The 27,879-nt window shown below is 42.0% G+C and overlaps 1 long non-coding RNA gene across 3 annotated transcripts; it reads left to right on the plus strand.

The window, feature by feature from the left end:
- The first annotated feature begins 432 nt into the window (after nt 1-432).
- On the plus strand, nt 433-27,879 carry LOC131396713 (uncharacterized). 3 transcript variants are annotated; one of them, XR_009216671.1, is made up of 4 exons: nt 433-481; nt 1,170-1,362; nt 20,923-21,001; nt 27,099-27,879. It is a non-coding gene; the product is annotated as an uncharacterized LOC131396713 (long non-coding RNA). The 3 variants fall into 3 exon arrangements; XR_009216672.1 differs by having other exon boundaries at nt 20,923-20,994; XR_009216670.1 differs by lacking the exon at nt 27,099-27,879 and having other exon boundaries at nt 20,923-21,080.

Genomic DNA, 27,879 nt, shown 5'->3' on the forward strand with positions numbered 1-27,879 from the left:
AAATCACAGTGTTTGGATCAGGGAGACCATAAAAAAAGAAGGAAGGGACAGGTACAAGTTGTATTTTGTGGATGCAGTCATACATTGTGCTGATGCTTTCAATGTGGGGGGCCAGGAAAAAAAGAATCTAGGATGATACCTGAAGTTTGATTTGAGCAACTGGTGGAACATCACAAGTTCTGCTTCATAAAAGGTTCCTATGAACTAACTACTCAAGTGGAGATGTTGAACAATTTGATGTACAATCAGGAGCTCAGCAGAGTCCAGGCTGAACACTTGAATTGGAATGTCATCAGCCTATAGAAGTATTTAAAGTCATGGGGCTGGACAGGATCACTCAGGGGGAGAGTGTAGATCAAAGACAAAAGGCATCAGGACCAACTCTTGTGCTTGCTACACATTTACAGGTTGAATTGACAAACAACGAGTGGCTGGTGATGTAGGAGGACAGCCAGAAGAAGTGGGATAAGCCAAGCCCTTGGTGAGTGTTTTATATTCTTGTTTTATTTAATGCTTATAAGAAACTTATAAGTCAGATAATATTTTCATCTCCACATTTTAAATGGCAAAAACTGAAGTTTGAGGGGTTAAATAATTTATATAAGGTCATACTGAAAGGTCACACGCTGAAAATTGGAAAGTTTGGGACTTGGAATTGGAGCACTCTTATTGTAAAACCCAAGCTTTTCAGCACTGCTCAATATGGAGAGAGTGGATGTCCCAGCACTTGAGATTTTCAAGTCGGAAACTACTTGCCAGGAATGTGGCTCAGCAGATCTGTGCATTGGATCAAGTTATGCAACTGGGCTCCATATCCAAAAAGGTCTATTTCTGACCTCCAATTCTACAGACCTTTGATTGCTAGATGTCTCTTTTGTTGGCAGTCATTTCAATGGGCTTCCCCTCGGGGGACACTGCCAAGTCCAACAGCTCGTGCTATTGGGGTTTCATTCCTAAAGCTCAGGCTTGGAAATATGGTTCTCCTTCACTATTCTCTCAAATCTCCATTTCTTTACAAATCCCATTTTTTTCTCCCCTGCTGATGCCTCTTATTTTCTTTCTGCATCTTTCATGCATGATCCAACTTGGAAAAGCATTTTAGGATACAATTTGGTATCAAAGTTGCAACACAAATTAAAATCAGAGCTCATTAGTGTTTCTGTATCTAGGCTTATTTTTTCCTGTTGTGTGGAGGCTAATCTTCTCTAAGCTGCTGCCTGAATTTCTAAACCCTGAAGGTTTTTCCTGTCGTCTGTCAACTGACCAGCCTTGGGATACTGAGGATATCAGTGTTTGTGCCGAGGAAGGTGTGGCAGAGGGACTCCGGGGTGATGGTCTTCCGGCTGGCTGCCAACACAGCAGGTCAGTGTCAGTGTTTATAAGCCTCTGTGAGTTCAGACCCAGCCACCTTCACAGCTTTTCCAGCCACCTCGTGGCTCTGCTGAGATCATCACGGTTGCTGTGGCACTGAGGGGATGCTGTGATGCGATCCAGGTGGGTCTGAGGTTAAAAGCCTGCTCACATTACAAGCTGTGTAACCTTGGGCGGGTTATGTAACAGCTCTGATTTTAAATGTTCTAATCTGTCAAATGGATGCCTTAGGTTCCCTAAAAATAGATCCTGAGATAGGGATTTGCGCTTTCCGGAGAAACAGGTAAGAGAGTGAGAGAAGCAGCATAGGGAAGCGCATGCAAGAACGTGGTTTGAAGTGAAGCCCAGCTTCAGTCTGATCCACAAAGGAGCCGTGGAATACAAATTGCAGAAGCTGTGGGCAGGGTGGAGCAGAGCTTGTGTCTCCCCACCACAGTCAGTCACTGGCCACAGGCTGCGCGAGGGATGGGGGCAGTATAATTCTCAAGTCCCTCTGGAGCAGGTGGCTTCTAAACCTCTGCAGAAGGTTGCAGGGGGTAATTAATAGCTGAACAGAAGCTGGAGGATGGATACATCAATTAAACATGTAGAAAGAATCCCAATGGTTTTTGCAACACTCATGGGATAGTGAGTAGAATTGGACAAGATAATATCTATAAAGGGATTAGGACAGGCCCTGCACATAACAAATATTCAATAAATGAAGCACAATTGGGCGGGGGTGTCTTTTCATTTAAGCTAATGGTTCTCAAACTTCAAAGAGATTCAAAATCACCCAAAAGGTTTGTTAAAGTACAGATTACTGGACACCATCTCCAGAGTTTCTGATTGGGAAGGTCTAGGGGAGGACCAGAGATTGTGTTTCTAGTAAGTTCCCAGGTGATGCTGATGCTGCTTATCTGGGGACTTGCACTTTGAGAATCACTAAGCAAATTAAAAACATAAACAGGATTACAAAGGGGCTCATGTATTACTCGAGACTCGGCTCCAGTCCCACACGCAGGCAGCCATCCCTCAATAGCTCAGACCCTCACACTCTCCTTTCTCTGCCACTTTGTAGCTGTTTTGTACCTGGTAATAGCTTATTTCATGTTGTATTCTGCCCGCAGTAGTGGCTTGAAGCCAGCTGGTACAGCTCATGAAAACCCATTATTAAATTTTCAGAAATTTTGCTAGCCGATTAAACACAGCTATTATTATATAAACTTATATAAATTACATTAAATTATATAAACTTACAATTGAATAAATTATACTAAAAACAAAGGCAATAAATTCTCAAAACTCATCACTTCCTAACTATTTGACTATATTTTATTATTTTCTATGCTCTTGAGGCTATTCACTTACATCACTCTTGGTGAGTGCCAACTCTGCATTCAGTGACATCATGCTGGTGGTTTGAAACTGGCCATGGTGAGACTATTTATGATATGTTCTGAGAGCACATCCTTAACATCACCAGCGTGCTACTGCCAGATGGCTTCACACAGTTATAACCTAATTGGTCTGCAAGTTCCCTGAGGATCCTAAATGTGATTTAAAAAGCAGAAACTAGAGAAAAGTCCAGAGCACCAAGTAGGTATTTAATCTGTATTCCTGGATGTATTTGAGAGAACAGTCATTGGAAGCATAAATAAGATTTCTTAAGTTCATTGCAAATTATTTTAAGCTATTTATTACATTGCAAACCATTTACCCATTCAAATCACTGTCCTTGCAAGTCATAAACCTGGATTTTTCTCCTTTAAAATTGTTCCCATTTGGAATCTTCTCAAATTCAAAGTAGTTTTCCCTTCAGTCTGTCCCAATCAGCCCGATTAGAAGCTTCCTCTACTTTCATTTGTGTTGTCTCAGAGGAATGGCTAGGGCATCTCTTCAACCCAAGCAAAAGTGTTTTAGGGCAACTCTTCTGTGCCACAAACCTATACTTAGCATACTGGGGGGTCATGGAGATGGAGAAGAGGAGTCATGGAGTGTATAAGGTGGAGACCGAAATACCTAGGGCAGGATATGCCAGAGAGGATAAGGGACTGCAGGCTATAAGGAGTTGGGGATTCGTTCCTTAGACTCAGTTATTGAGGATATATCATCAAAATACGGAAACTGAGATAGCAAAACCTGAAAAGCAATAGTATGCTTGATTTCCCGGTAATGTACCCTCTGTCTGGGTGTATTTCTGGCTCTGAATATTTGAATAAGGCACCATTGGCAACAAAGTGTAGCCCAAAAAACTGGAAATCTGGATTCTAGTCCTGGTTCTATTGCTAATACACTGGGTGACTTTGATCAAGTTGCTGACCTCCCTGAACTTCAATAGGACATGGAGATGGTCATGTCTGCTGTCCTCACAGTGCTGCTGGGCAGTCAACTAGAGAAATTGTCACTATGCTGTTATAGCTGGAATTAATGATCGGGGACCCTCTATGGTCTTTGGACTCAAAGAATACTTATACATTAAGTGAATTTTCACTTGATGCATTTTCAGGTTGATGTTCCACTTTTTATCTTTATTTTGACTTTGTAACAAAACTCAGATTTATTATTAAAGGAAAGATTTCCTCCCTAAAAGAACATCAGGATCTGATGGCAATGTGGAAAAATATCCCATTGAGTCAGGAGAAATATCTGACAAATGATCAGGTCTTTGGATTTTGTGAACTATTTAATTGGAATTCTCAGTTCTCATTTGCTTGGTGTTGCATAGACACTCTCTGACATCAGGGGCTCTGCTGATGTTAGTATTTGGAGAGGCTGACAGAGCAAATGCATTTCTTCTTTTAACCCTCTTAAACAACTCTCTTTCCAGTTTCCACTGTTCCCATTTTCCACCAAGTCTCGCTCTGAGTCAAGGCTGCTTTCACATTAAGATGTCTTTGGACACCATGTTTAGCTAAAATCATTGTTGCTATTCTGTTTTCCTACACTCTGCATACATTTACTCTTCTTCACTGAGCCCTGAAGTGTTCACTGTCTCTTGTCAACCTCACATCAACTCTTTAAAAAGGGCATTAGAGGTGACAATAACCCCAATTTGTAGATGGGGAAACTGAGGCCTAGAAAGGTGAAGTGGAGACCTGATGAAGCCAAATTTTATGCCCAGAACTCTTGACTCTCAATATATTGTTCTACACAGCCCCAGAAACATTGGGAATAGAGGGAAAAAGATGTCCTGAAAAGGATATGTCTTCAGTTTCCCTGGACAGTCTCTGCTAGTCAAGAATCTCCAGGAATTAAAGAATGTTCAGATTCAAGAAGGCTTTGGGAAAAGTCAAATCCAGCCCCAGTTGTTGTGGTGTGAGGAACAGCTCATCTTAGAGATAAAGGGAGAGGAGCAAGTACTTGTCTTACAGGAACAGCCCTAGTCTTTGTGGAGTGTCCTTAGCATTTCTATGAGACATGCAGGTCAATTATGGAACAAGAAGTAAGCACTCGGTGGCCATTACTGCTCACATCTATCTGAGAAGGGAGAGGAAGTTCTGGGAAGGCCAATACCAGCTGGATGGTGATACATCATTTGGAAACGAGCTATGAGGTACCAGAGAGGGAGGCTGCAGCTTTACAGTAGTAAAGGTGGAAGCACACTTAAGGCGATTGAGGATGTAAACTGGCCAAGAGCCCTCAGGACCCAGTCCTAGTGGCAGAAGATGATTACTGAGTACACTTGACTTGAGAAAAGCAGGGCCACCTCCTCCCCATGCCAACATGGAGCATGGCAGCAGAACCAATCACAGCATCTTAGCATCTTAGAGTTGGAAAGATCCTTAGGGATGACCTGAGCCAATCCTTCCATTTAAAGATGGGGAGTGATTTGCAAGGAACTCAGTAAAATCCAAGTGGTTGTCTCTCCCATCCAAGGCAGTGACCAACATAAGGCTCATTTTCTGAGAGGGACTGGAGACAAGAAGAAATATATATCTCCAGAGACTTCTCGTTTCTTACCCCACTCTTGCCTCCTTCAGAGAGCTGGCTAAGGAACAGGAATAACAGTGAAGGATCTCTGAATCTACTTCTGAATAAACAAGACAAACACTCCAGCTGGAAGTGTTACAACCTTGTTTCCACATCTGACTTTTATCTGTACAGAGTGAGTGCCTACTGTGTGCCAGGCATGGTGTGTGGAGTAGAGAGCCACAAATATGAGGCAGAACCTACACTGAGGAACCCAGCACCCAGGAGACAGAAAGTAAAGACAACTTGTTCATAGCCTGGGGTCACATTTTCTATCTGGAAGGTCTTTTGGGTGGGTGGTTGCCAGAGACTGGAACTTGATCACCACATCACCCAATCCAGTTACCCAGCACCAAAGAATAGGGATCACAAACTCGCTCCCCTCTTCTCCTTCTCTGCTCCCATCTTACGCAGGGTGTGGCTGTTTCCAGTGCCAGGGTGGATAGTAGAGGAGTGTCAATCTATGGTCTGGATCCAGTCCTGAATGCTGGCAACTGTTATGACCTGTCTATCTAAAGCAGGACCTTTCTTCTCGCTCATCTCAATTGCTTCTTGAGGGCTTCCCAGCCCCTGTAGTTCTCCTGCTGAGACCCAGGGGAGATTGTTTCCAAAGGAGAAAGGGGTGGGCATAGCATGTGAGAAGGCTGAGATGGTAATTACAATGATAATAACAATCTTGATAAGCTACCATATTACGTTATTACTGAAGCCAAGCAGGATGCTCACTGCTTCTCAGACATTTCCTATAACTTCATGACAACACTATGAGATGAGTATGATTATCCATCACCAATTTGCTAATGAGGGAACTGAGGCAGAGAGAAGTTCAGTAACCTGCCCAAAGCCACCAAGTTAGGAAGCAGCAGGTCAGGTTTTGATCAACCTGAAACCCAGCTTCAGAATCATGAGCTATAGAGGTGCTCTTTAGTGTCTGAATATTCAGTAGAATGAGTTGCAAAATTTTTACCCCAAATTCATTTCTAAATTGAAAAGCTACCTCAGCAAATTCAGCAAAAGTATTTCAGTTGCAGGTGAGTCTGTGCAGAGAGGATGCAGCGTGCCCTGCAGTTGTATTTCAGCTGTTCTTGTAGGAGGGCATTCTGAGCACTGGTTGTTTAAATGTGCTGGGCATCATCCCCACTGTGTCTCCACACTTTTCCAGGGGTCTAGCCCTTTGTGACCTCCTATGTTTGCCTCTTCTGGGCTCTGGGAATCCTACCAACTTGTGTCCAATTTGCAGAGGATCTTTACAATCTTTAACATATTAGTTCATTGTTTATTTACACTACAGTCATAATGGCTGTGTAAAATGAAATTAATTCACATCTGATACTGTGCAATATCAATCCATTCTGCCTACAAATATAATTGTTTCATTAAATCTTAAATAATTAGATAATTGGTTTTTAAAATTCTTTATGTTATGCAGTTAAAAAGGTTTTGGGGTGGCATATCTGGCTTTTTTAATGGGCTGGGCTGGGAATGCATTATTGTTCTCCTCACTTAGAAAAGTGGAATGTAGATTCCCACTAAACAGAAGTCACCATCCACTACCTTCTGGATTAGATTCAGACGATGAGAGATGCCTGCATTTACCCAGCATATAAGAGTCATCCCTTTCCAAAAAAACCAAGAAAATTCCTAAAAAACTCTGGGTTGGGTCTGGCTGCACATCCATGAGTGACTCATGTGTGGGTGGGAAAATCAGTTTTCTGAGAAATCCCACAGAAGTGTCGTCCTGGACCCTGAACCCAGGGTACAGAGGTCTCAAAAACAGCAGCTGTTACTATTTCTTCCAGGAAACAGCTGGTGATTAATGCCACCCCATCTGTCCCCTCTGTTACTTGTAGTGAGATAATCCATTTTGAACAGTTCTCCATGATTCCCCGCCTGTGGATACACCACTTCACAACTGTTCTCATGTCATTTTATGCTTAGGTATTTTGTTTACCTTGGGAAAGAAAAGATCAGGGGGAGACATGGGAGTGGTCTGCTCTTACCTGAAGGGTACTTGTATGGAAGAGGGATCTGGGGAGTTTGTGTTGCTTTCGGAGGTCTAGGACTGGAAGTCGCAGAGAGGCAGCTCTCAGTTCTACACAGGGACACCATTGCTAGGCAGAAAGGGTCCTGTTGAGAGGTGGGAACCTGTCTGCGGTGTCAGAACGGCACCAGAGATGTCGGCACCAGGTGGGGAAATGACCTTTGTGATGGGATCATAGAGTGTAACAAAAAGGGTCTTGATGTTCTCATCTAATCTATCATTATATACATGTAGAAACTGGGAGCTGGTGAAGATAAGTAGCCTACCTGGGGTCACACAGTGAGTCAGAAAAGGGTCAGAACTAAAATGCTTATCTCCTATTTCCTTGTCTACAATACACTTTTTTCATAACACTAAGGTCTGAGTTTTTTCTCTCCTCCCATGTGATTCCATGATTCTAAGGCTTTGAGTCTTTGGTGAATTCTCAGTGGGATGCTTGAGAATAGAGACTGTGCCCTTTAAATCCTGTGGTTCCCCCCAGGCTCTGGATATAGAGGCTCCACAGGGACTTGGACATAATTTACTCATAGCTCCCCAAATACCACAGCAGATTTTCTTTCCTGTAGTGCAGGGATTTCAAACTGAAACGCTTGCAGGGGCCAAGCCAGTGGGATGACTGAGTTAGGAAAGCAGTCTGATAAATAAATGGCATGCAATAGGATATATTGGAACATATGAAGAAGCCATTTGCTGTAAAAATAATTGGGCCTGACCTTGTTTTATTTTTCCAAAAGGGGCCAGTAGCCTCTGTTCATCCATTGTATATCCACTTTAAGCAATTAACATACCCCAAAGACAAGAACAGTGCCCTTAAGATATAGATGCAACTTCCCACACATTGGCATTTTCTTAAGGATAAGCACTTCTCCCTAGGCTAGGATTTGATTGCTGCACTCATCCTGTGACCACCCAACTCGAGACCACAGCCATGACCATGGAGACAGCAGAACTGATACCCACTGTGTCCATCAATCGCCACGCCAACAGGTCAATGTTGTGGCTATTGTAAAAGGGACATTGCAATCACATGTGGTACATGCTCTTTGGTGGTATATAATCACTCTGTACGCCCCACTTCTTTGGAGTGCTCCATTGCTTCATGAAAGGACTCTCCCAGGCTATATGGTCCTCAAAGCTTGGCTCATCATAGACTCACCCTAATTTTGATTTATAGATTGGCTATGGATTACTTGCGTCGACAAGGTGCAGAATAGCAAGGAGCAGCGAGCACTGCACTAGTGCCTCACGTGTGGGTACAGCTGTGTTGGCTGTGGTGGATGAGGCTGAGGAGGGAAGCAGGCCTGGTGTGGCCAGATCTTTGAAGATTCTGTTTCTCTTAAGGCCTTCACATCAAGTCTTCTGATTAAGTGTGTCACACACACACACTCTTTGCAGGCCAAGCAGTACACGCCCCTGTGCCAGATTTGGTCTGTGGACCATCAGTTTGTAATCTCTGTCCTAGTCTCATTTGGCAAATGCTGAGGCACTATCTCTGGGAGGGAAAAGAAATGGGCTGTGAAGCCCAAATAATAGTGAATTAATATTAATTGTTGTTTGGCTCTTTGGTCAAGATGGGTCATCTTTTTGGTGACCAGTAACCTTGTTCACTCTCATTGTGGAGAAGTTGCCTATGTCAATATAAAGAAAGCAAGTCATCTTTAACCTCTCTCACACTTTGATGCATTGCATTTCACTTCTCAGTGGCAGCCTAAATTAATGCATGAAGCTTTGATGAATGTACAAATATTTACCCAAAATGCAGATACAGCAGAAAATAAAGGAAGGGGTAATAAATCACCTTTTCCTTAAGCAAACGTATCTCTAAATCTGTCACACAATAGCCAGCCCTTCTATTATTTATTATGCACTGTGCAACGCAGCCTGAGTGTCTGCTGCGACTCCTTGGAGGGAACGAGAGGTAGCAGCGGGCTGGCAGTAGCAGGAAGGGGTTGAGGGGTTCACCTCTGCATGCTTTGGAGAAGGAAGCAGGTGTCTCTGAGTCAGCCTAGCCCTAAATATTTTCTGCCATGCTGGGGGCGGGTTGCCAGAGTGGGTGCTGAGCAAATGCCCTTGGGGGCTTCCAGAATTGACCCCAAGCCCAGGAGTATCCAGGTGAGGCCATTCTCTTGGCAAATCCAGGCCACACACATATCCACCTTGGTGCTTGTTCACAGCAAAAGGCTCTGAGTGTGGGAAGGGTCTGGGCTGGGACTCATCAGTGTCCGCTGGCACTGGCTTCCTGGACTTTCTCTCCCAGTAGCTCCAGCTTTTCTCTCAATGATGTGCATCCACGGGGAGTCTTGAGAGTGGGGAGGATGGAGGGGCAGGGAGCAAACCAGACTCTTCATTTAGTCCCACCACACAGAACAATGCTTCTGGATCCTTGGAGCTGCAGTGTGGATGGGATTTCAAATTTGCTATCTGCAGGACAGTGGAATTAGAGGGGCTCCCTAGCCTGCATGGCTCCCCGCTGGGTCTGAGAAGGACGCCACTGCCCTCTGTGAAGTGGCTGTCATCCCTGGGGCTGTGTACCCCAGGACCCCTTGCTCATAGGTGTCCATGTTCACCGTCTGGATTCAGCAGGGCCCGAAACCACTGTCAGAGCCTCTGCACTGCTGTTTGCCAGCCCCGTGATGTGGGCAAGACACAGAAACCTGCAGAACTTGAGTTTCTTTCTCTACAGGGTGGGATTTATTTAAAACAATATCCTCTCTACCTCACAAGTCTGTTGTGAGGTGAATTGTGTGTAAAATGGAGTATATTGCCATGTGCTTTCAGAATACACAATTGAAAGGTGGCACACTTGTTTCCTATTGCTGCGGTAACAAACTACCACAAATTTAGCAGCTTAAAACCACACAAATGTATTATCTTACAGTTCTGAAAGCCAGAAGTCAAAACGAGTCTCACTGGCTAAAATTAAAGTGTCAGCAGAGAACAGATTATTGGTTGCCGTGCGTTAGGAACAAGATGGGGAGAGTGGGAGTAGGAAGGCAAATGTGGCTGGTTATAAGAGGAAAACACAAGACATCCTTGTGGGGACAGAATTATTCCATGTCTTGACTATGATGGGAGATACACAAGCTCACATATATAATAAAATTGTCTAGAATTAAATATGCACACACTCAAAGACAGATGAATACAAGTGAAATGGAAAATCTAAATAAGATCAGTGGATTGTATCAATGTCAATATCCTGGTTGTGATATCATACTGTAGTTTTGCAAGATGTTACCATTGGGAAAATTGGGTAATGGGTACATGAGGTCTCTCTATATTATTTCTTTATAGTAATAAAATTTGAGGGGAGAAATCTAGAAGTTTAACAGTAAGAGATCAGTTCATTAAATATGTTTTTTATTAAAAGTATAATAAACATTCACAATGTTGTTTACAAGACATTTCTATTATAGTAAGAACACTTAAAATGAGACTTAGCCTTTAAAAAAATGTTTTGTGCACTATATAGGATTATCAACTCTGGGTACGAAATTGTACAACAGATCTCATTCATCTTGCATAACTGAAACTTTATACCTACTGAGTTGCAACTCTCCATTTCCCATCCCCCAGCCCCTGGCAACCACCATTCTACTGTCTGTTTCCATGAGTTTGACTATTTTAGATACCTCAGATAAGTGGAATCCTACAGTATTTGTTCTTCTGTCATTAGCTTATTTCACTTAGCATAATGTTCTCAAGGTTTATCCATGTTGTCAGAAATGGCAAGATTTCCTTCTTTTGTGAGACTATGTATTGTATGTATGTACATTGTATGTATACATGTATTGTATTCCACATTTTCTTTATCCATTCATCCCTTGAAGGAAATTAAAGTTGTTTCCATGTCTCGGCTATTGGAATACTGCTGCAATGAACATAGGAGTGCAAGTATCTTTTCATGATCCTGACTTCAATTCTTTTGGATATGTGGGAGATCAAAATTTGGCCACCCTGAAATATGTCCTTTTACCTTGATTATTTTTTCTGACAGACATTTGACCTCCCCCACTAACCTCCTAAAGGAATTTAACTCTGGATATGGACAGACTGGCAGGGTCCTCACTAAGCCCATTCTTTTCCAAGTTCTGTTTACCAAATATTTACGTTTGTAAAGGTATCTCCCTCTGTGTAGTGGGAAGAGAGGGGGATGACTTTATCTGTGAAAACTCTTATCAGAATGGAAGGAGAGGACTTAAATCTGCATACTCTTGATTACTGTGATTTCTATCTCTCCGGCCACGTTCTCTATAGGTGGCCCTGCAAAGAATTGTCTGACAAACATTTACATGTCCCTCTCCATGTGAATTGTCTTCTTCCCCTCTGAAATCCCAAACCACTACCAGCCCCAACATCCTCCTTTGTCTTTAGCTAAAGATAGTATTTAAGATGAGAATCACCGCTATTGTGTTGAGAAACTCAGTTTCCCGGGTTTCTCCTACGTATACATGTTATTAAACTTGGTATTATTTCCTCCTGCTAACCTGTCTTTTAATTATTTGGCCAGCCATAAGAACCTTAAGGGAAAGGGCAGAGGGGGAAGTTCTATGTTTCATTTTTTGAGGAACCTTCATACTGTTTTCCACAGTGGCTATACCATTTACCATTCCCACCAACAGTATACAAAAATTCCAATTTCTCTACATCCTTGCCAATTTTTGTTATCTTTTTTTTTTTTTTTTATAATGGGCATCCTAACAGGTGCGAGGTGATGTCTCATTGTGATTTTGATTTGCTTTTCCCTAACAATTAGTGATGTTGAAAATCTTCTCATAAACCTGTTGGCTATTTGTATGTCTTCTTTGGAGACATGTCTATTCAACCTCTTTGCCCCTTTTTAAATTGGATTATTTGCTTTTATGCATTGAGTTGTAGGAGTTCCTTACATAGTTGAGAGATTAACCCTTTATCAGATATATGGTTTGCAAATGTTTTCTTCCATTCCATGGGTTGCCTTTTCACTCTGTTAATTATTTCCTTTGCTGTGCAGAAATTTTTCAGTTTGATGTAATCTCACTTGTATAGTTTTGCTTTTGTTGTGTTGGGGAAGAGGGAGAATCCCCCTCCGCCCTTTCTCTTAAGGTTCTTATGGCTGGCCAAATAATTAAAAGACACGTTAGCAGGAGAAAATAATATCAAGATTAATAACATGTATAAATGGGAGAAACCGGGAAACTGAGTTTCTCAACAAAATGGCAGAGATTCTCATCTTAAATCCTGTCTTCAGTTAAAGACAAAGGAGGATGTTGGGGGTGGGGAGGGAGACAGAAATCACAGTAATCAAGGGTATGTAGATTTAAGGCCTTATCCTCCACACTGAAAAGAGTCTTCACAGATAAGGCCATCCCCCCACTTCCCAATACAGAGAGGGAGATACTTTTACAAATAGAGATATTTGGTAAACAGAACTTTGTTAAGAATGGGCTTAGCAAGGACCATGCCAGTCTGTATACACCAGAGTTAAATTCCTTTAGGCAGTTTGGAGGAGTTCAAATGTCCGTCAGAGAAAATAATCAAGTTAAAGAGATATACTTCAGGATGGCCAATTTTGATCTCTCATAGTTGCCTGTGCTTTTGGTGTCATATGTAAGAAATCATTGCCAAGACCAATGTGGTCATGGAAAATACTCAAACTAAAATATTAAGTGGAAAATAAGTAAGCTGAGTCAGACTAAATAACATAATATTAGAATGGAAAGAGATTAGAAAGAATTTACCTCAAAATATTATATGATATAATACCTAACATATATGGTCTATTCCATATATGTGAACAGAAAATAGATTAGAAAGAAATTATGTAATTACACTGAAATATTACACAAAAGTGTTTATAGAATTTATGAGTGGTTATGGGATTACGGGTAATTATTTTCATTTTATATTACCTGTATTTTTCAAATTTCCTTTGGAAAAGCTTCAAACTACTTTGGTCTTACTCCTCTGGCTGGAATATCCAGTAAAATGTTTAATAGACGTGGTAAGAGTGGACATCCTTGTCTTGTTCCTGACTTAGGGGAAAAGTGTTCAGTTTTTATCTTCAAGTTTGATGCTAGCTGTAGATTTGTTGTATATGCCCATTATCAGATGGAGGAAGTTCCCTTCCTCCTAATTTGCTCAGAGTTTTGTCTGGTTTCCATTACTGAAAGCCAAAAGTCATCATAGAGTATTCGTAAACATTGTACAAAATAATCAATCCACGTAAAGTACTTAACACATATATGTTAGTGGGATAATGAAAAGGAGGAGGAGGAGGACAAAGGACTTATCTAAGCCAGGCTGCAGGGAACCAGTGGATCTGGGGAAAGGACTCCAGGCTTCTCTGATTTAAAACCTAATATTGTTCTATAGCTCAGAGTCACAGAACTGGCCTCTGAGGAAAACACAACAAATAAACAAACTCTAAAGACTCAGGTTTAAAAATCTGACTCCAAAAAAAACCATCCAATCTGAAGCTTGTGAACTAAACTTCCTAAGGGAGATGCTCTCCCCTCTCACTTTGTGGATGACTTGGGTGGAAATGCTTGTGGGACGGGTACCGCACCCCTGCAAAAAGCCAATGTCTTTCCCCTAAACCTTTCTTAACTGCATAGTATTGAAGGAGCAGGGAGGAAGGGAGGGAATGGGTTGTTAGAAAGGGGAGGGAAAGAAGGGAGAGGACTGGGAAAGAAAAGATGGGGAGAGGAAAGAAAAAATAGGAGAGGCAGGTGGAAGGGAAGGCACATGGGCATGGACGGGCTGAGCTGTCATCACTGTGGAGATGAGATGGAAGCAACTGAACAACACACTGAAAGGGCAAAATGGCCAAAAGAAGTTGAAATCTTTTTTTTTTCATTTTTCTTTTCTTTTCTACCTGTAGATTCTTTTTTTTTTTTTTCTATTGAGGTAGAAATCCTTTTCTGAAATGACACAGTCTGTACTTTCACTTCTATTGTACACTGGGAGTTCAATTTCTGGAGGGGAAAAGGCCGATAAATGAGTAAACTTCCCCAGGCTGGGTGGAGGAAGAAGGAAGAAAAAGACACCTGTCTCTTCTAATTCTCTGCTCAGAGACAGTGTGCAGATTTTAAACATCCAGGTCTAACTTCAGGCAGAGAGACTTTTGTCCCAGCCCCAGCCAAAGGCTTGCATCTTGCAAGTCAAAGGAAACAAGGTTCTGAGAGGGATTTCACAGAAGGGCTTAAGGTTTAGGTTCTGAATTGAGGCCTGGAATCTAGGAGGGATATTTTTGCATTGTTCATCCCTTCCCACTTATTAAGCTGAACAATGCAGAATTGCTGGTTTTGTAACTCAAAAATGGTCAAACAGGGGGCCGGCCCGGTGGCATAATGGTTAAGTTCATGTGCTCTGCTTCGCTGGCCCGGAGTTCACTGGCCCGGTTCCCGGGTGCGGACCTACACACTGCTCATCAAGCCATGCTGTGGCGGGCGTCCCACATACAAAATAGAGGAAGGTGGGCACAGATGTTAGCTCAGGGACAATCTTCCTCAGCAAAAAGGAAGATTGACAGTAAATGTTAGCTTAGGGTCAATCTTCCTCCCCCAAAAAAGAAAAAAAAAGTCAAATATTATCAGTTTCATATCGTTCAAACTAATAATTTGCAAGTTTTCTTCTCTCACAAGTATCATGTATTAATTACTTCAACAATGTTTATTTTTTACCTACCATGTGCTGGGCACATAAAACTAGGATTTTTTTCAGGATCCTGTATTCAGTTCCATTATATAAAGAACAGTTTTGGGACTTTTTTTTGACATTTTTCTAGTGCTTACTCCACCTTAAAACCTGTGACCTGTTTAGACTGTATATTTGCAGATGTTTTACCATCCGTATTTTCATCTGTATTTAACACCATGCCTTTGTTTTCTTGCTTCCCAATAACTCCCACCTTTCTTTATTCCCTTTGTCCATTCAAGTCCTCTTCATATTTCAAGACTCAGAACAAATGCTACTTATCCCATAAAGTTTACTCCAAACCTCCATAGTTGCAGTTAATTTCTCCCTCTCCACGTTGTTACAGCACTTTTAGAATGTCAGGCAATGATACAGCAACAGTAACACAGTGCGTAATACATATGTATTCACTCTGGTAGAAGGTAAATGCCTTGAGGATGGAGGATTCTTCATGCTTTTACTCATCTCAGGGCTTACAGTGGGCCAGGCATGGGTAAGCACTCAAAGAAATGTTTGAGAGGGAGACATTCTGTTCAGTTCAGCAAACAGGCATGACCTCTTCCACATTTAAGACTTCATTCCAAGGAAATAATCAGTCAAGGGCTCAAAGACAAGGGTTTTCACTGCAGAATTGCTTATAATAGTGAAAAACTGTATTGTAAACCTGTTGTATCTACAATGGAATGTGAAAATAAAAGGAATGATATCTCTCTGTACCAATGGACATCAAAATATCTTCCATGTTGCATTCATTCTCAGATTGTATGTTGTTACAAGATGGTGTACCATCTTGGCTTTGACTGGCCCATGTGCCCATGCTTGAACTATGGCCAGGGAATTAATTGTTCTGATTTGTCAGGCTTCAATCATATGCCTGTAGAAGCAACCCAACTCAAAGTGTATCTAATTTGCTATATTCATCTACATTTCCTGCCTGGCCCACATAGATCATGGAGCTTGGTACATGGAGTGGATACAATGGCATGCTGCTCGTATCCCCCTCAGGACTAAAGGACTTATTCCCCTAGTGGTTGGGAGTGCTGCTGGTTTTCTTTCCTCAGCTTTTCAGAAAGTGCCAGTGGCAATAGAAAGCTGCCTTCTACTAAATCATGCTCCCTTACTGGGGCAGCCTGCACCTAGTGATTGGTACAGAAGTATAAAGGCCTGATTCCTTTTTTAGTAACTTAGGATAGCTCTAAGGGTCTTTCCAGCTTAAGAGCTCCCCATGGCCTTTACTGAGACTACATGCCAACCCAACTGCTTTTTCTGCCTGATACTGCTTCCTTCTTTTTACTTCCACAGGTGTTGATCGTGAGAGCATTCAACAATAAACTTCCTACATCTCAGGGTCTGTTTCCTGAGAAACCTGTAACAGTACCCCTTCTCTAGGTTCTACCTCACAGTATTTTTATGATTATTAAATATTATTATTCTAATTCATATATTTAAAAAATTGTCCTGGGGGATATAAATACATTGTCCGAGGTTATACAAAGATGAACCAGTGGACCTAGGGTACAATCTCAAGCAGTCTCACCACTCACTCCTTCGGTGTTCATATCCTTTGTAAAATTTTCTATACAATTTTACATCCAACTCCAGTGCAATGAACTCTTGTTCTCCTCTATTCTCCCTTGACCTGGGTCATGCTACCATTATAGAACTCACTGTTTTGCCTGGGAAAACAGTTTTCCCATATGTTACCTGTCCCAGGTAACATATTACCCGTGTGTATGTGTGTGTGTGTCCCTGTCCATGAGATCTTCCCTAGCTCATGGACCATCTCTTTATCCTTCACAGTTACAGCCATATAACTGAGTAAATATGTGTTGAGTAACTGGATGAATACATGGCATAGCAGGAGATTAGACCTGTGTCTTTGTGGAGCACCTGGCACCTTGGGAATCTTGGGGAACAAAACTAACAACTCTTCCAAATAGAAACAATGTGAGGCCTAGGTATTGGATGGCTGAGACAGCACAGGAACCATAAGTTCTCAGAGGATGAATTTGACTGAAACTGTGGGCATCTGCTCTCCCATCCAAATGGTAGTTTTAGTTCTTCTACAGCTGCTAAATCTTGACACAGAGATAGCTCTTTGCTTTATTGATACAAGTAGGAAATTGAAGTTTATTTTCTCCCATTGCCAGTAAAAAACAGTTCAAAACCCATAGCAGGGATGACTTGAAGATAGCAGAAAGAAGAGAGTATGCAATTGAAGCCATATATTTGGCAAGGACCTGGGCACCACCAAGGCTGTGGTAGGCAGAGTTTCTAATATGAGCCCCCAAAGATGGCCTGCTTTAATCTTCAGAACAAGCTATCTTTCCTTTGATTATGCTGTTATATGGCACAGCTGAATTGAAGGTAAGGTGATTGTCAAGGTGGATCTGACCTAATCATATGAACCCTTAATAGCAGAGACTATTCTCTAGCTGATGGCTAGAGAAGCTAGAAGAGGAAGACAGAAAAGGAAGTCAGAGAGATTCAGAATATGAGAAGGACTTGACACGGCATTGCTGGTTTGAGGATGGGGTGGGCCAGGTAAGGAGGAATGTGGGCAGCCTCTAGAAAGCCCAAGCTATTTATTGTAAAGTTGGAAATCTGAGGCCCAGAGCGTGGCAGGTTACGGAGTGGTGGAGAGCAGGCTCCCTCCCCCGTGTGTTCCAGATCTAGGCTCTTTTTACACCAATGGCATGGGAGGAAAGGAGGAAATGTAGCTGGGCAGTTAGGAGAACAAACTCCAGAAGCAGCCACGACTGAAATGAAGTCTCAGTTCTGTTACTGAGCCTCAGGTTCCTCAACAGTAAAATGAAAAGATAATGGAGTCAACTTCATGAGGTTGTTTTGACATTCTAATGAGTGAATATTTATAAAACTCTTTGCATGGTGCCATAGGATGTGACAAATATTATTAGTTGTGAGGCTTGTTATTGATACTGCTATTATTTCTACCACACTTCCTATTGATCAGTTCACTAACCAAACCAAACACATAAAACAAAACAAAGAAGTTAAAATAAAGAGGTTAAAAAAGGCTGGTCCAGTGGAAAAATCTTGGTCCACTGTGATAAAAGTCAGGAATTCTAGTCTAGTCTAAAGCAAGTTCAAGTCTAAAGCAAGTTTTTTACTTTTCTTCATCTGTAAATTTCTTCATCTATAAAATGGAATCAACCTAATAAGACTGTTGTAAGAGTAAATAAAATAGTCCAGGTACAACACTTAGCATAACGCTTGATGTAGAGGAAATGCTCCATAACTAGTAAAGTAGTGGCAGTAATAGTAACTGTCATCATTGTCCATCCCTCATCATCACTCTCATCCTCTTGTTCTATGAAGTGAGCTCTCTGGACTTCATTGTTTTTTTCACTTTTAAAATGGAGATAATATTCTTGGTTTCAACTCTAAGAACTGGCATGAGAATCCAACCAGATAGTGGGAAAGGAAATCACATCTTTCTATATAAAAGTGGAGGATGTAATTGATTTGGGGGCATGGATAGATTCCCTACTTTCTGCTGAGTAGACCAAGTGCAGTCCTTTGGTATTGCTAGTACAAGGCCACATTAATGCCTTTGATGTTCCGGTAAACCCAACCTGAACTACGCCGAAGTACAGGACTACATGGGTCTCTGTACTTCGGGAATCTAGCTGGGAAGATAGGAAAGGATAGGAGATGCCTTCTACTTAGTCTTGTGAGTAATTCCAGATGGGGCTGGATTCACAGATTAAAAATTCAATGGTCTGATCACTTTAAACGAGGAGAACCAATAGATCCAGGGTACTGGCTATGGAAGACTAAACCAGTTCTGTCCTCCCACTCAACCCAAGGACATGGACCAGCTATGATCCAGGAAGATGCCACCCTCACTGGCATGACTTTGTTTCATTTGGGTTTATAGTATCGTATTACTCTTTTCTGTATATCTTAATTTATTACCAAACCAGAAAACACCAGGCTATTTTAGTCAGCTAGAAAGAACAGCTTCCATATTCCTTTATAAAGCTCCTGATTCCAAATTGTCCAGCTTGAATAGTTTTAGTATTTAAAATCAATTTGTTATCCAGAAAAGCAGCCCAGAATATTCCTCAGAAATGGATTTTAGAGGCTTATAAATATTATCTATAAACTTATCAGCACATAATGATATTATCAGCATACAGAATGAATATGCCAATTTGCATGAAATTGAGTAATAGGCTTATAAAAGGAGAAAATAAAAGTGGACTCAGAATGGACCGTACTGGCTTCCTGCTGTGAATGGTCCATTGATTCAGCAATGCCCCATCAAAAAGAACAGTCTCTTGACTGCTTCAGAGTGTGCCCACCGCAGGGCCACATTGTTGGATCATCAGCACTATGTGATTTGCTTAGCGATAGCTGGTGTCTAGCACATGAAAACACATTCCTTCATCCACCGTGCATTCAGCTTGCCAGTTTGCCATGGTCCTGGGCCAAAGCAAGTTCCTTATTAAAAACCCAAACAAAAGAAATGTTTAGATGAAGGGGCCAACTGTCAATTCTGCCTGATGGTACAAACCCACAGCACCTCCACCGTAGCGCTGCATGCAGTTTTATCTTTGAGACATACATTCTAATACATTCTAAAAGAGTATCTTGAGTTTCTGGGTTTGCTTGGAGCACTTTTCTGAAGGGGAAATTTTGATCTCATATATGAGGAAAGAGTGAGACAGGTGTAGAACCCAATACAACCTCAAAAAATCTTGAAACTATTTCCATGAAGACTCCCCCTCCTGCCACATGGCAAAGTCAGGTGCTGAAATTCAAACTTCAAAGCCTCCTTGTCTGTTGGATGACAATAAACAGTTGTGTTATATTCCATTTTTCAATATGAGACTTCCTAGATCTGATTCATTTAGCCCTAGCACTTACACAAAGAGCCAGGAATTTCAGACCCACATGTACCCTCAAAAATCATCCTACTGCACTCCTCTTGTTTACAAAGGAGGAAACTGAGACCTGGGGATAAGAGATGTTTTGCTTATGGTTTGATTGTGAGGTAGCAGCCAAACCAAGCCTTAAACCTAGATCTTATTCTGAATCCAGACCTCCTCCATTATACCTATCACACCTGGTCTCTCTATTTACCACATGGATAAGTCACTTTGATTTTCTGAGCCCCAGTTTTCTTACCTATAAAATGAGATGATATTCTTTGCCATGTCAGTTTCACAGGGATGATGGAAGGGACTATGCAGACAAGAAATGAGATATTTTATAAAATATTAGGAGTCGTGTTAGAATAAGAGATTATTAAGTAGGGTTATCTTTCTAGCAAATAGGATCCTCTCAAGGAAGAAGTCATGTTTTATACCCTCCAGTATGTCCAGAACTGAGGCCAGTGGTGGCTGAGTGAATGGATAGGTGAATTAAATTGATGTGGACCCCTCGCTGGGACTAGCCTAAGGTTCTTATGTCCAGACAGTTATCAGGTGTTCCCTGCTGGGCAGCACACAGGAGTGAGGTGGTTTCCATGGTAATCTCAGGAAGAGGTTAGTGAATGTTATGGAATGCTTAGTTCATCAGCTAGTTCATAGAGATTAACCAAAGATTATCCCCAACCAGTTCTGGTCAGTATCTATTACTTTTGAAACACTCAAAGCCCTCATTTAAGACGGCATTAGCTATTCTCACAGCAGCATGACAGGAGAAATCACCATTGTTTCATTCTTTTATTTATATATTTTTATTGAAAAACTGAGTTATGGTAGTGAGATGAAGAACGCTGCATATAGAACTGAGAAGGGTTGCTTCAGCGCTGAGTGTCACATAAACAGTTTTCTTCACAGGCCTTTTAAGAGTTGGCAGCTACCAAAGCACTGACGGGGCTGCAGCCCAATATGCAATTTCTCCCTTTCCAGAAATGTGGGAGGAAAACTTGAGTGATCAGCCAAGTCGCTGGAAGGACCAAGGAGTTCCCCAGGATCTCCCAGGTAAAATGTACGTGTCTAATGAAGTTAACTGAAATGCTGTCAGCCTCAGCTGTGCTAATTGAGCTGCCTGTCCGGAATGATTAGTCGCTGGGCCTCTCTTCCCCTAAAACGTCCTCCACCAGCTGTCTCCAGTTCTCTCCTAGGAGCTCCACCTCTTTAGCTTAAGACTTTGATGACTTTTGAAGCAGAAGTCCCCTGAAGGAACAACATTTGAAGCTGTCATCAATCACATGTAGTTGAGCATGCGTGCTTTTCAGTTTCCACTCAGGGAGAAAAAGGCTCCAGACTAGGAGACTGAAGAGGTCCCCTGCAAACTCTCTGATCTATAGTAACAGCGATTATAGTCTCTTACATCCGCTGATGTCCAGGCCTGCGCCAATCGTTTTTACATGTGCTCTCTTGTTTAACCTCGCAGCCACCCCAGAAGGAGATACTATTCATGTTCCCATTTTACAGAGAAGAAAACTGAAGCTTAAAGATTGGAAGCAACATGCCCGAGGTCACACAGCAAGAAAGCAATGGAGCAGGGATGGGAGACTGGCAGCTCTTACCCTAGGGTTTATGCTCCTAACCACCACACTTCTCTACGTCTGTGGCCTTTGCAATTTCTGTGAATCCTTTTTCCTAAGGCCCAGGCGGGATGGATGCTAAAGGATCAGGAGGCAGCCTCCTCCAGGGTTTGGGTCCCCTTGGTTGACCTGGCTTTTGTGATGTCCTCGACCTCTCGCAAATCTACGTACTGGGCATATTGCTTTCTCCTCTCATCTTGCTTTTCACATGCTGATCCCTCTGTTAGGAACACATTCCCTGCCCCAAAATTCATCCCCTAACCCATCTCCCACCCAGTTGCCTGACCAACTCTTACTAATCCTCTGTGTGCCAAGTAGATGTCGCTTTCTCTGCATGGCTCACCGTACACCTCCTGCCCGGTTACGTGCTGTCTCACTGTGCTCCAACACTCAGAGACGGAGGGTTGCACAATTCCCCTTGGCACGACTTGGCATTGTAGTGTATGGAAAAGGTGACTCCTGGAGTTGGTGACACTGCAGCTTTGCACATCATAGCCTAATTACAAGATAGTAAATGTCTGTTTATCACTCTTGGTCCATAAACTCTGAGATGGCTGGACCGTACCTTCCCCATTGGGCAGATGTTCCAAGTACATTTGTTCCATGAATAAATGATTCATTCGACCATAATGTCATAGCTGGAATTTATCACCCTGACCTCATCAGCTTATATCACTGCTCAGCTAAGAAGCAACACTTCTGACTGGTGATGTTGAGGGTTTGTATTGCTTATGGGCAGAAACGTGTATGCTAAATATCTTTACAGCTCAGAGATAATATTCAGAACCCCAGGACCACCTGCATATGGCTCCCAGAGACTAGTCTTGGGATGAGGGGTCTGAGATGCCAAGGGAAAGAAGTTTCAGATTTGTGGTCCCTTCCAGTGTTGGCACTAAGGTGGTGCTGGCTTTGCAGACTGTGCCTCTCTCACCTCATGTGCTGCCCTTCATTGTAACATCCCAACTTGGATGCCATTTACACACTTCACTTGGCATGGCTGGACTGCTCACTTGAAGACAAAAATAGTTGCTACCTGGGTACTTTCAGCCAAACTTTGAGAAAGCCTCACACTGATGCTCCTGCTACACCAGCAGGCCGGGCAGAGCTCATTAAGTTGCCCTGTACCGCCATCAGAGTGGACAAGCGAGCAGTCAGCAGAGCAATCAGCTTAGAGAGTGAAAGGCCAAATCAGAGGGTCTCTGTGTCCACTGGCTTTACCTGAGGCCTGACGGTGTACCTGAGAGGTGGGGTGGGGGACTTTCCCACAAATGACCTGTTGAGAAATGAGAACTTGAGTACACATCACAATGAGCGTGCCCACCTTGGTCAGACGGACACAGCGTGTTCAGCCTTGACTTCCCAGAGCCGTGCGCCCGGCCAGCAAATGGAGACTATTCAAGGTAAGTTTGTGGAGCTGAATCTTGTAGTAAAGCCTCCTAAATAGTGGGAACACAATATAAAACCTAGTCTTGTCATTCCTCAGAAGGAAGAAACCTTGGGAGGATATGGAAATGAATAGTCAAAAATTATTAGCTCTTCCCAGTTTCCAAGGTACATTAGCATGAGAAGTGTTGCAAAGGCTGATCTACCCCCACATCTGGGGCAGAATTCTACCTGCCCCATTTGGGGCTCTATAAAAATAATAAGCTCACCCATATAGAGGGTTTATTATGTGCCAGGTGCTCTGCCTGACACTTTAAATGCCTTTTCTCATTTAATCTTCGCGATAACCACATGAATAGGACACTTAATGGCCCCATTTTACAAATGAGGAAACCAAGACCCAGAGAGGTTAAGTTACCAAAGCCCTATAGCCAATAGTGGCAGAACGAGTGCTTGAACCCAAAATCTTCAGAAAACTTTGTTGAACGTAAGAATGGATTAGCACGTGCTTTAGATTCATATTTTTATTTCTCTATTTTCAATGACTTTCATTTTCCTCCATGGATAAAGGGAAAGACCAACAGCCAGCACTAACTTCAACCTTTTTGTTCAGCAGAATAGTCGGTGAGGTTCTGCGAGGTCCCTCCCGGGTTACTTCTGTCTCCCAGGCAAGACAACCAGCCAGGGGCTTTGTAAAGCGTAGCGCTTAGGCCTCAATGCACAGAGAAGGATTAAATGACGAGGGCGGCCTCATCTCTCTCTGGCTGACTCAATTTTTGGCATGGCCTTGGGAACTGGAAAGAATTCTGTGCGAGAGGGTGCAGCAAGCAGGGGATGCCACTGAACAGCTTCACAGCTCTCATAGAGCCTGCTCTCTTTTGTTTCATTTTGTTTGAAGGGCCATGAGTTTTTGAAATGCCAAGACACCTGTACGCAGGTGGAAGTGATGAGTTGTGGGTTTCAAAGCTGACCAGAAATGGACTTTGAATCACTTATTCTGCTTACCCACCTCAAGAGGAAAAGAGACTGTTGACTATTTACAATGGCTACGTGACATGTGCTGCTCCTGGCTATAGGCATCTGCGCAGCATCCGTGCAGCCTGAGAGGCCTGCTAACACCCCAGTCCCTTTTAAGTGGCTCATCACAGGGGTGTAAAGACATCACAGTGTATGCTTATGGGTTAGCTTCCATGGCATGTTTGCCCCAGACTGAAAGGTAGTGTGGGAGATCAAGATTTGGCCACCCTGATATCTATCACTTTATCTTGATTGTTTTCTCTGAGGGACATTTGACCTCCCCCACTAACTGCCTAAAGAATTTGACATAGTAACTCCTTCCTGGAACAGATCTTCTATCTGATGGCTGTAATATAATGTAAAATAGATGTTACAATAGAAAAAGCATCAACAAGCCCATCTTGTGTCTCTGGCCACATTCTCTGGATGGTCCTGCAAGGAGTTGCCAGACAAACATTTACATTTATAAGGGAAATCTCCATTTGTAAAGGTATCTCCCTCTCTGTATTGGAAAGAGGGGGGATGGCCTCATTTCTAGAGACTTATCAATGTGGAAGGTGAGGCCTTAAATCTGCATAATAACCTTACTCTTGTTTACTGTGCTTTAGAGGTAATCTCCTGTAACTGACTCCCCCCACCCCCAAAATCCTCCTTTGTCATTGGCTGAACATGATATTTAAGACGAGAATTTCTGCTATTGTGTTGAAACGCAATGTTCCTGCTTTCTCCCATGTATACATGTTATTAAACTTGGTATTATTTTCTCCTGCTCACCTGTCTTGTTAATTATTTGGCCAGCCATAAGAACCTTAAGGGAAAGGGCAGAGAGGGATTCCTCCTCTTCCCCCAACAGTAGCATTTATTTAAGGATCACAGTCAGGAGTGTAGCAGGAAAGAGAAAGTGGATTTTATCTTGATTCAGTTTACAAAGGAGATGATAATAAGAAATAATAATGACAAGTAGTATTTATTAAGTGCTTACTCACATAGCCAGGCGCTATATGATGAGTGTTTTAAACACGATATAGTATTTAATCTTCATAACAGCTGCAGTAAGGCAGTATTATTGCCCACCTCTTAACTAGAACTCAGACCTATTGGGCAGTCAGCAAAAGCTTTCCTTAACCTGCTGGTTTCTCCACACACTGCTGGGCACGTGCATTCGGGGAAATGGTTGCATTTTTTAAAAGAGCCTTTATTGTAACTGCTCTTTCTTGGAATGGGAAGTGTTGTCTGCCAAGGACAATTCACTCTCCTTTGTGCTTTTCTTCTGAAACCAGACCCTGCCCCCCGAGTGCTGATGAGCAACTACTGACTCAGGAGCCAGAGCTATAAAAATGAAAACGTGCTCAATACAAAGCAATCCTTTAACATGCGGTATCACACCATTTGCAAAACACCTTTAGACTAATTTGTCCCCACTAATGGGGCAAGTGGACTGTAAGCTGTGAATTGAGGAAGAAGAATATAAGGACAGCCTGGTAGCGCTGATATTTCACTGGAACTGAATTACTACTTAGCTTGCCAGGTAATGTAATTAAAATGTAGAAAACCCAAGTCATTTATTTTACATAGCAGATTTTAAAGGTACATTTGTTAGATGCTGCCTAAATCCTCTCTCTTTATGTGAGGGGAGGTGGCATTTGAAGTTTATGCTCAGCTTCAAGTAAAGCTACAGATTCGTTAACAAACAAAGAGCTGAAGGCATGAATGAAGATGGCAGAGCCGGTTTAGAATTAAGAAAAAGTAATAAACATAGCTGTTCTAGAGATAACTGCGTGAGAAGAAGACTTGGCCCCATGGAGGAAAATTACTTAGGTTAATTCAGTTGATGTAAAATACTGCTCTGAAAAGAATTAGTCATGCTGTTGCCTAGTACTGAGTGTTATGCTATTCTATAAATGTAAAACATATATGTCACTTCTTATATATGTGTGTATGTAACATATATATATACACTTGTACATATATGTTTGTATGCATATTTTGTATATATACATACATGTATAAATATATATAATGCATAAATATATATATAGATATATAGTACAGATATTTACTAATGACTGCAAAATCTATAGAAATGATTTCTCTCCCTCCCCTACTTTCAGTTTCGGGATGCTCAGATCATCACAATGACTCTTGCCATTACTGCCCATGTAGGACATTGTGACAATAATGGGGATCCAAGTTACGGTTACAGGGTGTTCTGAGTATCCCCGGTTTATTTGAGTTGGGGGACCTCAGTCTAACAAAACAGGAATTCAGGAAGAAGTTTGACATGGTTGGAGAAAGGAGGTTTTATTAACTAAAGCAGATGAATCAGCTGTGATATTTTCTCTGCTGCCAGGTTACCATGCGAGGTACCTGTGGAAGCTTTTTTATTGCAGAAGGAAATGGCAGACTCGCCTCTTCCACCACCACTCACATGCTTTCACCAGCCCTCGACGTTGCTTCATTCTGTCTTCCTCTTGTCCATCCAAGGTAGCAGCTCCGTGTACTCAAACTGACTCATGGCCCCTCCCAGGGCTCCTTGTTTCCTGGCTCTCACAACCCTGACCCGATCTCTACTTTGCCACCAGAGTGATTTGCCTGATAAACCTCTTTTACCACATTACTTCTCTTTCAGAAACTGATTTAATTTTTTTTTTTAATTTCCCACTGCAATGCCAATGAAAGTAGGAAAAAAAAAGATGAAAACTTAAGGTTACTACCATGGAAAGAGAATACAAATGTTGGGTTGATTTTCCACTAGGAGATGGCAAATGGGATGAGGCTGGGAGAAAGATGCGCCTCATGTGAATCAGGAGCTGTATGCCATTAGGGAGAGGGACAGGCAGGGGCTGAGTCCACGTACTATCCGCCAAGGTTTCAGCACTGAGCCAGCTGCTGACGAAGTATATGCACTTATGGTTGACATTGCTATTTTTGTTGTAAAACAAGATTATACATACTATTTTGAAATTTCTTTTTTGAGGAAATAAGACTTTTAAGCACAAAAAAAGGATAACAAAAGAGAAGAATTCCAGCATAGAGGGTTTTTGATACTCTGGTAGGTGAATTATTGTTTCAACTCTTCACTCTCTTCCTAGTGATAGAATTATACTTCCATACCCTTGCCCTGTAACTTTGCAGTGTCCTCCTGCTGTGCATGTACTTTTATACCACCTGACTGTTTGCCTGTGTGACCTGTTTGTGCCGATGGGATGTTAGCAGAGAACATGCAGAAGGCAAGTTGAACAGTGCTTGTGCAAACGGTCCTGCTTTCTTGCACCTCTGATGTCGCCATGAAAAGAGGACACCTTGGTAGTCTGCTGGTTCCAGGAAGAGGACGAAGAGGATAAGAAACACGTGGAGCAGAGCCCAACCAACCCATGAATCCATGAGAGTAAATGGGTGTTATTTTAAGCCACTATATTTAAGAGTGGTTTGTTATACTGAACTTTTGTGGTAATAGCTAACTGATATAGATACCATGCCTATTAGAAAAGAGGATAATAAGTGGCAGTTCGATGTCATATTCCAAATCAAATCTTATTAACAGTATCTCTTCTGAAGAGTCAAATGATCCATAAGAACTTTAAGTGTCATCTTTTTCTCTCTTCTGTTCCTCTAATTTTACACCAGTTCTGTGTTAGCATGTCCCCGTGACATGGAGACAGTGATTGCAAAGGAGACAAAACTATTGTGATTTTCAATGGAGTGACTACCTACGAAAGAATCAGATGTACTTTGAGAGAGTTCAGCAAGGTGGCTAATTACGAACTAAATAAAATTAATAGCTTTTATATAGAACTGATAATGCCAATTAAAAGATATAATAGGTAAAACAATCTCATACACAAGAGAAAACATAAAAATAAACTACCTAGAAATAAAATTAAAATGAAATGTGCATAACCTACATGATGGAAAG

Source organism: Diceros bicornis, chromosome 34 (assembly GCF_020826845.1).
Source record: "Diceros bicornis minor isolate mBicDic1 chromosome 34, mDicBic1.mat.cur, whole genome shotgun sequence".
NCBI classification, from domain to species: Eukaryota; Metazoa; Chordata; class Mammalia; order Perissodactyla; family Rhinocerotidae; genus Diceros; species Diceros bicornis.